This window comes from Pteropus alecto, unplaced genomic scaffold, assembly GCF_000325575.1.
Source record: "Pteropus alecto unplaced genomic scaffold, ASM32557v1 scaffold35, whole genome shotgun sequence".
Taxonomy (NCBI): Eukaryota; Metazoa; Chordata; class Mammalia; order Chiroptera; family Pteropodidae; genus Pteropus; species Pteropus alecto.
In genome coordinates, this window is record NW_006437828.1 from 7103339 (window position 1) to 7112109 (window position 8771).

General features: G+C 47.0%; 1 protein-coding gene across 1 annotated transcript in view; it reads right to left on the reverse strand.

Annotated features, from left to right (window-relative positions):
- Window positions 1–8771, reverse strand: part of VWA8 (von Willebrand factor A domain containing 8) — a 258042-nt gene that overhangs the window by 4868 nt on the left and 244403 nt on the right. The window lies entirely within an intron of this gene.

Sequence of the window (8771 nt, forward strand, 5' to 3'; positions counted from 1 at the left end):
AGAACAAGAGTGTTATAATTCTTACCAACAGAGTATTGTTAGCTTCTTGTAAAATGCTTTAACTACATCAGGGTTCTTAGGGACAGTAGAGTATGCACAAACAAAAAACAAGTCTACAACTCAAACAGGATGCAGTACTTGTGCTTATAAATCATGTGAGATATAAACCATAAAGCACGTAAGAAAAATTATGTATCACCACAATTTTTAAAACAGACCCCGTGGCAAATAGTTCTTCAACAGGGATTGCAGTCTGCGATTGTACAGTCTGTAATCTTTCTCCCTAGAGGTTGCTGTGAATTTCCTTCACAAACACACACACACACACACACACACACACACACACAGACATACACAGACATACATGCACAGATGCACACACAAACACACACACTCACTCACACTCACACACACACACACACTCACTCACACATGTGCGGTAGGCAAAATTCTACGGTGGCCCCTAAGACCCCTGCCCCCCTGGTTGAGACCCTGTGTCACCCTCTACCCTGAGCGCGGGCAGGCCCTGTGAACATGGTGGGAGAGCACTCATGACTATGCTATATTCCTATGACAAAGGAATTTTGCAGATGTAATTAAGGTTACGAATGAGCCGACTTTGAGTTAACGGAAAGGGAGATGACCCAGGTTAGGCCTAATCCAATCACACGAGCCCTTTAGAAGGAGAGAGTTGTTATTATTAGTTTACTTTTCTGGCTGGTAGCAGAAGGGAAGCAGAGAGATCTGAGGCCCAGGGCATTTGGCACCGAACCTTGACGGGCACCCTCCTGGGAAGGGAGGAGGAGCACCCCGGACGGCCCTCAAACCAGTGTGCCGGGTTTCAGGATGTGGTTGTGCAACTGGGCTGAGTTACACTAACGACGGCCATCAAGGGGAATGGTGACCGATGACCTCCGGGCATCAGGACTGGTGGCGGTCTTGGGGGGACAATTTCAGTTACGGGTTTGTGACACAGAAGAGAGAACCGGAAGAGCCTGCAGCGGGCCGTTGGGGGAGAGGTGTCCGTAGTTACAGGCGGTGGAGAGGAAGCTGGGGGGAAGGAGACCCCGGTCAGCGTCCGAGGGGCTTGTCTGCCAGAGGAGGGAGGAGGCTCCTTTTCCTGAGACTACAGAAGGCAGAGAGAATGGACAGAGACACGTGCGTAACTGGAAGGGACAAGCGCACCAGCGAAGGCCCATATATAAGGTCTAAACATTTAAAAGCTGTAAATCAGGCTACGAATGGTTAAATAAGTCATGTTCTGTCCTCCTACTTTGATGAATGTACATCGTGATGAGCCAGAGAGCCAACGTCGAGTTTCAGACGCTCGGAGTGCCCGACGTTCTCTGTAGGGACATGGCCGTGTGGGCAGTACGGGCCCCGGGCTTGCAGCCCTTCCCCACGTCTCTCTACAGTGGGCTCTGTCCCACTCCATGAGGCACCTCACATGCACGTGTCCTCATACCCTCCACCCAGCTGCCCCCCGGCCACCGCTCAGACTGGGCGCTCACGCCGCTGGCCAGTCTGCCTGGGGAAGGCAGACCTAAGGGGAGAGGGAGAAGGTGCTGGAAGCAGGCCTGGGGTCACCTGAGCAGCACAGCTGGGGGTCCCAAGGGACCGGGAGCATGATCTGGAAATGGGCTCTAAGTGAGCGTGCCCCACTGGCCCTCCAGACTGCCCACCTCACGGGAGGGGCATGGTCAGAGGTGGGCTGAGCGGCGCCTCGGGCGGGAGGCTGGAGGTTATTTTATGCCTGGTTTTCAGAATTTTTTTTTTTAATACCAGAGATGATACAAAATAATTGCGAGGGAAATTTACCAATACATTAAAAAAGCTTGGCAATAAATGCTTTCTAAGGATGTAACCAATTCCATATATGAAAAAAAAACCTCTCAGTATAGTTTGCTAGCAGCGTAGCGAGATGGTAACCAACAGCATTTGAAACCGAGCAGCGGATGGCTGGGGACAAGGGACAACGAGAGGAGAGTCCTGGCTTTGGTGTCTCCATCGATGTGGAGCGAGCCCGCGCCACCACCTGGGAAGCCTGCTCCAGGCCCGCCACGTCCGGTCTACCAACGGTCACTGCAGAAACTGTCGTAAGCCAAGATTAAAGTTGTCCTGGGAGGGGCCGGGCAGGCTGCTTCCATGACAGGCTGGTGAAGTCATCTGCCAAACAGGGTCCCGCACGCGGGGATAAGTCGGGGTTCTGCAACCGGAGGTGTCTCGTATCCGGCTGAGGTAAGAGGGCCGTGAATACGCTGGACCTTCTCCTCCCTTTGGACTGAAGGTTAAAGTTCCTACGTATCAGATGACCGTGGACGAGGCTGCATAAATAAATCTCTGACCGTGTGTGGTTTGCTTGCAGGGTTGCCATGACTAGTCACCCCAAGGAAAAAGTCGCTAGCTAACGATTAAACGAGTAGCAGCCAAATGAGTTGTTGGATGTTTTTTTATCAAAAACAGATACTGGCTAATTAAATACTTCAGAAACATTTTATTAACTATCTATTATTTGACTGATTATCTATTATCTATCTATCTATCTATCATCTATCTATCTATCTATCTATCTATCTATCTATCTATCATCTATCTATCTATCTATCTATCTATCTATCTATCTATCTATCTATCATCTACCTACATACTGTACTTCTTCGGGCAAATGAGATAAAGTGTTGCAGACCTCCTTTTCTTCCTCTCTCCCTTCTTCCTTTTCCCCCTTCCTTTCTTTATTTGTGTAAGGAAAGTGCTATTTGCAGAAGGATCTGCCTTTGTGCCTCGTTAGTATTGCAAAGGCTGAGAAGATACACCTAAGGGACAGGATGGGGCTTATAAAAAAACAGTTTGCGGGCTCTGGTTCTCATCTTTCAGATGGGCTTGGGGATTACTCTATGCTCAAAGTAAATAAAATGCTTGAGAGGAATCCGAAGTACACCCAAATGTGGACCATCCGCTGGCATTTCTATAGATCATGTTAAGTGTCTGTTAAAAACAAACTTCTTACGTTATAATTACCTAGGGTCTGCTACCCAAGGACCCCAACGCGTTTTACAGACAGTGATGTGCTAATCCGCAAAACCGTCTGGGTTAAAGAAAAAAGTATATAAACGCATTCATTTCCACTCTCTAACTCCTGGTTCTGCCGTTCGCACACTCTAGTTCCTGCCGTGACCACTGTCAAATCAGACTTGACAGGGTCTAAAGCATGCTTCCCCAGACGGATCACAGGAGTCATTAAACAGGAACCTCACCGTCTTTATCAAGGCACGTAATATTTAGAATACACCTTTTTCTGAGTAGTTCGAAATTTTTATGATCGCTTTCAGAGCATCCCCGAAATCCTTGTGGAATCTTACACTTAGCGTTCAACTAAATAATAAACCATAGTGGTCAAGAACATCCTCAATTAGAGAGACCAACAGTAATACTTCTTCACTTTAGAAACTTGCTCAAATGCCCTTTCGCTACATTTTCTTTTGAAAATCTCATTCATTTAGAGAAAGGTAATACAAATGAAAACAAATGCTGAGTTTCAGTCCAAGACACAAAGATTTATCATCAGATAAGAGGGATGATTTATAATACTTTGACTGCAAAGAAAGCTCTGCTTGGAACCAAGAGCCATCAGCATTTTTTATGAATAATATTTGTGGTTAAGTTTCTATTGGGAAGGATGATCATTTGCTAACTTTGGCAAAGGCTGTGCCCTATTATTCATCTACATTATAAGTAGATATGACTCTCATCTAAGGCTATTTCTGAAGGATGACAATGTGTGAAATTCTAACCTTCTGGAAACCCAAATACACCATTCTAAGAGGGCACTGCTGCCCGTAGGCAGCGAAAGACTCAAAGATAAACACGTGATTTAAAACCACAGAAGAGCCGACAGAACCCTGCTGAGGTGTTAGTTAGTTAGCCGATAACCTACGGTATCAGCTGGCTAACCTTTCTCCATGTCATTGAACTCAGTGTAAACAGAAGACTGTTTTGCAGATCACAGATTCTAGGCTTAGCTCTGGTGTTTTGACCTGGGACAAGTCACTTACTCTCCGAATCCTGTTTCGACCTCGTAAATAACGCTGGTTTAGATGACCGCTAACATTATATGTTTTGTGAATCACTTTGACCTCTCTGACAAGTAGAGATAACCTTCGTGTTTTACCATCGACCCTCACAGGGTCGATGAAAGGATAGGGCCAGACATTTAATGAGTATAATGTCAACATTTGTACAGTTCTTTATAAAAAGTTTACCAAGTGCTTCTATATGTCTCATCTCATTTTGCTTCTCTCCACAACCTCTGGGGTGGGTCTTATTAACCTCGATGAAGATATTGCTGTTCAGAGAGATTAGCAGACTTTCCGAAGGGCAGAGACCTGGTGTGTCAGAGGTTCAAGCAAACCTGCTCCTCCGATTCTAAATCAGAGTTTCCATTACAGAGAAATAACCATTCCCCACCTCCCCGCCCAGTCCCTACTCCAGCTCTGTGAGTGGCCGGCTTGGCCAACATGACCACATCCACAATGGAGTCAATTCTGAACTCCTGTTTAACTTCGCACTCGGAGGAGCCTGACGCCCTTCCTTGGTCCTGTCTCCGTGTCATATAAACACGAACTGATTCAAAGCCTGAGCCTGATAGAAGACGACTGGTTTCCACTTCCAGATGTGTGAGACATTCCCGAAGCGTCGAGAAAAGATCCTGAACTAAGTTTTTGACAGAAGACGTTTTCCCAGCAGGTGCTGGTTTGTGAGCCATATCTTTCCAGATCCTTCTGGGAGTTAACCCCACCTTCCCGACCAAGATATCTTTGAGAAAAGTATGTCTATTATGCCTCCTTGGGATGATGAAGCGCTAAGGGCAGGAGGAGACAGAGCACTTTATGTAAATGGTACGGATTTACAGTTTTGTAAAAAGACCGACCGGGCAGGAATAAAATGGCTGCGAGAAAGACGGATAAAAACATCGACTAAGAAAGGGCCCTGAAGTGGAGTCAGAAGTCCTGGCTTCTCACAGTCGAGCTGTGTGACCTTGGGCGAAGCCCTTAACCTCGCTGGATCTTGACTTTCTCATCTGTGAAACAGAGAGGGTGGCGAACACAGCTTCCGAGGTCATTCCCGCCCCCAGCGTTCCATGACAATGCCGTGGAGCCACCAAGAAACGGAAGGAGAGCCTGCTTCACGCCGCTGTCATAGGGACCCCTGTGCCTGTCCTGTCCTGTCCAGGGAGTGAAGCGTGCAAACCTGACTGAGGACCAATAAATCCTTTTCCGAAAGCAAGCCCTCAGACTCTGCGAGACATAACGGTGCAGCACTAGCCCGAGAACAGTAATTTTCTACCTCTCTAAAAATGTTTTCTAAGCAGTGGAACTCTTTCTCCATGTGAAATACAAAAGCCCAGACCGTGAAACGTCACGCGACATCAGCGTCAGCGGAACTGTTTCATGGACGGGGACGGGGTGCGGAGGGATGGAGGCGCTGCCCGCTCTTCTTCGCCCCCTTTCTCCACAGAAAGAATAAATTTTAGTACTTTTTTGTTTTCAAAGTCCAGCTTCCCAAGAACTAAATAAACTTGTCTGTTTTCTGGTGTCACTGTCTGAGTGCTCGGCAGAGAAGGAGCCAGCTAACTCTTGCCGTTATTGACCTGGAAGACGAAAATTAAGGCCTGAAGAGCTTTTAAAAAGGAGGCACCTTAACATTACAGCGACACACTCCTGAGGGCTTGGAGAAATCACAGGGACCGAACCGGAACGAAGATAAAGAGAAAGAAAAAATGCTTTCCGACTAAAACGGTCCACAAACTGCTACCATTCCCCACTCACCGCAGCGACCGAGGGCCATGTGGATGTGACAAATTCTGCTGATTACAACATCGGAGGAGTTTACGCTGATTATTAGCAACTTGTCTTAAGTGACCCACAGCAAATGCCTTTCCTGAGAACTGAATTCAGTTGGTAGAACAGTTACGAGGCTTTGAAACGCACCCTGCTGGGGAGTCACCTTTCCTTCCCAGTCACCTGTGCCTCAGGGGCCCTGCGGTTTGGCCCGGTCAGGCCCAGGTGGAGCAAAAAGTGGAGGTCGATTGCCTTTTGGACTGTGATGACCCAGCGCTCGGGAGCTGAGGCCCAGCTGAAGGAAACACAAAGCGGATGCCAAGACAGAGGTGTCGTGGAAGAGTCCGGATCAGCGGGTGAAGACAGTGGCTTCTGAAGGTTCCAGAGCTGGACGGACACCTTTAGACTGGAGGGACGGCTGCAGGAAGATGACACCGAGAGCTGACTGGAACTGGGGACTGAGGGGTCCCCGGGCGCACCGCTGAGGTCCTGAAGACACCACACGCGGTGCCGCTGTGGGAGGCGGAGCATCAGGTTTTTGCCAGGAGCTCCTCAGACTGCCTGCCATCTGCTCACTCGTCGCTCTCGAGTTGCTGAGTGAACTCCGTACGTTCGTTAGTGATTCCTAATCCTCACACTTCTTTCGTGAGTGAGAAAACGAAATTACAGAGAGAGTAAATGAGGTGAATATGGTCACACAGACCGGAGTAGGATGATGGGACACTGCCACCTGAAGTGCCCGCATCGAATATCTCTGAGCGGGTACAGAGAAAATGCACTAACTGTAGTGGCCACGGGTAAGGGGAGTGGGGGTGGCGGGGGAGGGAAGCAGAAGCTTACGCCTCACTCTTTGTACCTGGTACGGTTTGTACTATGTGCACCCACTACTTATACCCCAAAATATTCAATTATAACAAAAAGTTCTCAGAATGTAAGTAGGTGCCATCTTACCTCCTTCCCACCCTCTACCCTGCAGAGGCTGAGTGGCCGCTGGTCACTCAAAATCTTACATATGTTGGCAGGGGTGGCAGGAAAATTATACAGTCTTCGGTGTACCCGGTGTGTGTGTGGGGGACGGGGGAGCCGCTAGGAGTTTGGCAGCACACTAGGGATACTGTGACAAGGTAAATGGCACCATGAGAAAACAGCCAGGCAAATCGGAATGAAGGACACTCTACAAACAACTGGACTCTCAAGAGAGTGACCGTTATGAACAGCAAAAATGGTAACAGTAGGGGTGATGGCTGTTCCAGATTAAAAGAGGTTAACAAGATATTACAACTAAAAATAATGTTGACTTTGGGCTGGATACGGAATTGCAGGAGGACAAACAACTAGAAAAGATGCTTTTGGGGTAGTTGGGGAAACGTGAATTTGGATGAGATATTAGAAGATGTTATGAAATTATTGATAATCTTCTGAGATGTAATGATGTTACCGAGGTTGTGTGGAGAACATCCTTACTCATGGGGGAAGCGTAACGAAGTATTCAGAGGTGAAGCATTCAGGCGTTTATGATTTTCCTTTAAACAGTTCGGGGTGGGGGTCGAGGGTATATGTTCAGAGAGAAACATAAAGCAAATGAGAGAAAATATTAACCACTGACTAGTCTAAAATGGAGGCGTATGGATACTCGCTGTGCTCTTCTTCCAACTTTTTCATAGGTTTAAATTTTTTCAAAGTAAAAAGTGGGGAAATCAAGGAAAAAGTTTAAAAACAAAACGAAATAACAGCAAAGGGAAAACAAGCAAGAGTCCTGGGCTCCATCCTAGCCTTCCAGCTCTGGGGAAGGTCCTTGGTGTTTCTGTGGGAATGAGGAAACTGGAGTAAACGGCCTGTGAGGTGACCTCGGCTCTGATGTCTAGGGACATGATGAGCGATCTATAGGGACAGGATGCGCTCGTGCCTTCCCTGTCCTGTCCCCTCTCCTCCCGCTCCAAGCACTCCCTTCAAGGCCACTTTTCTTCAAAGAGCTTGTTTTGTCAAGTCTTAAGGTGTTTCCTTTTGTGGGAAAGATTTTAATGCGCTGGTTCCATAAGACTTTCTAGGCTCTTAAAAAAAGTTCCAAAGGGACTATCTTTTGTCGATGGGAGGGGTACGTTTCTAAGTACAAGAAAACGCACAAAAACAAAACCAGTGATGTTCCATCTGTTAAAAAAATCTAATAGCTTAAAACAATGATAAGGCTGCTTCAAGTCTTGAAAAAAGTTTAGTTTTTCTTGGTATCTTGCTATAATTTCTTGCTATGAATACATGGCTCACTTGGCCATCATATATGACTATGGTTATCAATATATCTGTGGTTTCACTGATGAAGACTCAGGAAATTCTTTATATGGTTGTGGCAACTGAAGAGATTGTCAGCAAAACCCTGCTTTAGGGACAATGGCCCGAAGGGGAGCCGCACCGTTCCGCCTCTTCCTGCAGGTCTCTCGCCATTGTCCTACCTGAATTAGTACTTTTTAGACCCTCCCTTACTAGGCCAGAGGCTCGAGGATACCTAGCAAGGGCTCAATTAATGTTCGTAATTTTATAGAAATCCAGCACCTGATACAGCAATAATTAGTTTGTAACTGTCAATCAGAAACCAAACAACGTCTTGTGAAATGCTGGTTTCCTTGATGTCGTTTCTTTTTTGTCCGACACGTTCAGTTTCGTTAAAAACAGTTCTTCCTGATGAGACTTTCAATGGTGAGAACTGGACAAACGTGAATCTCTACACACTCCGCTGTGTGAGAAGCAACGGCATATTCAACATGCTCTGTGGTAATCACGCCGTCCACCTGCAGGCCGTTAGCATGGCCCCCTGTTAGCTTTGTCACTTCCGCCCTCTGTCTGATGCTTTACCCGGCCCTAGGGAGCTGTGTCAACCAATTTCTTGATTAACTCCTAACAAAGCTTTCTAAAAACCCAGAAGAACTGGTTTCCATATAT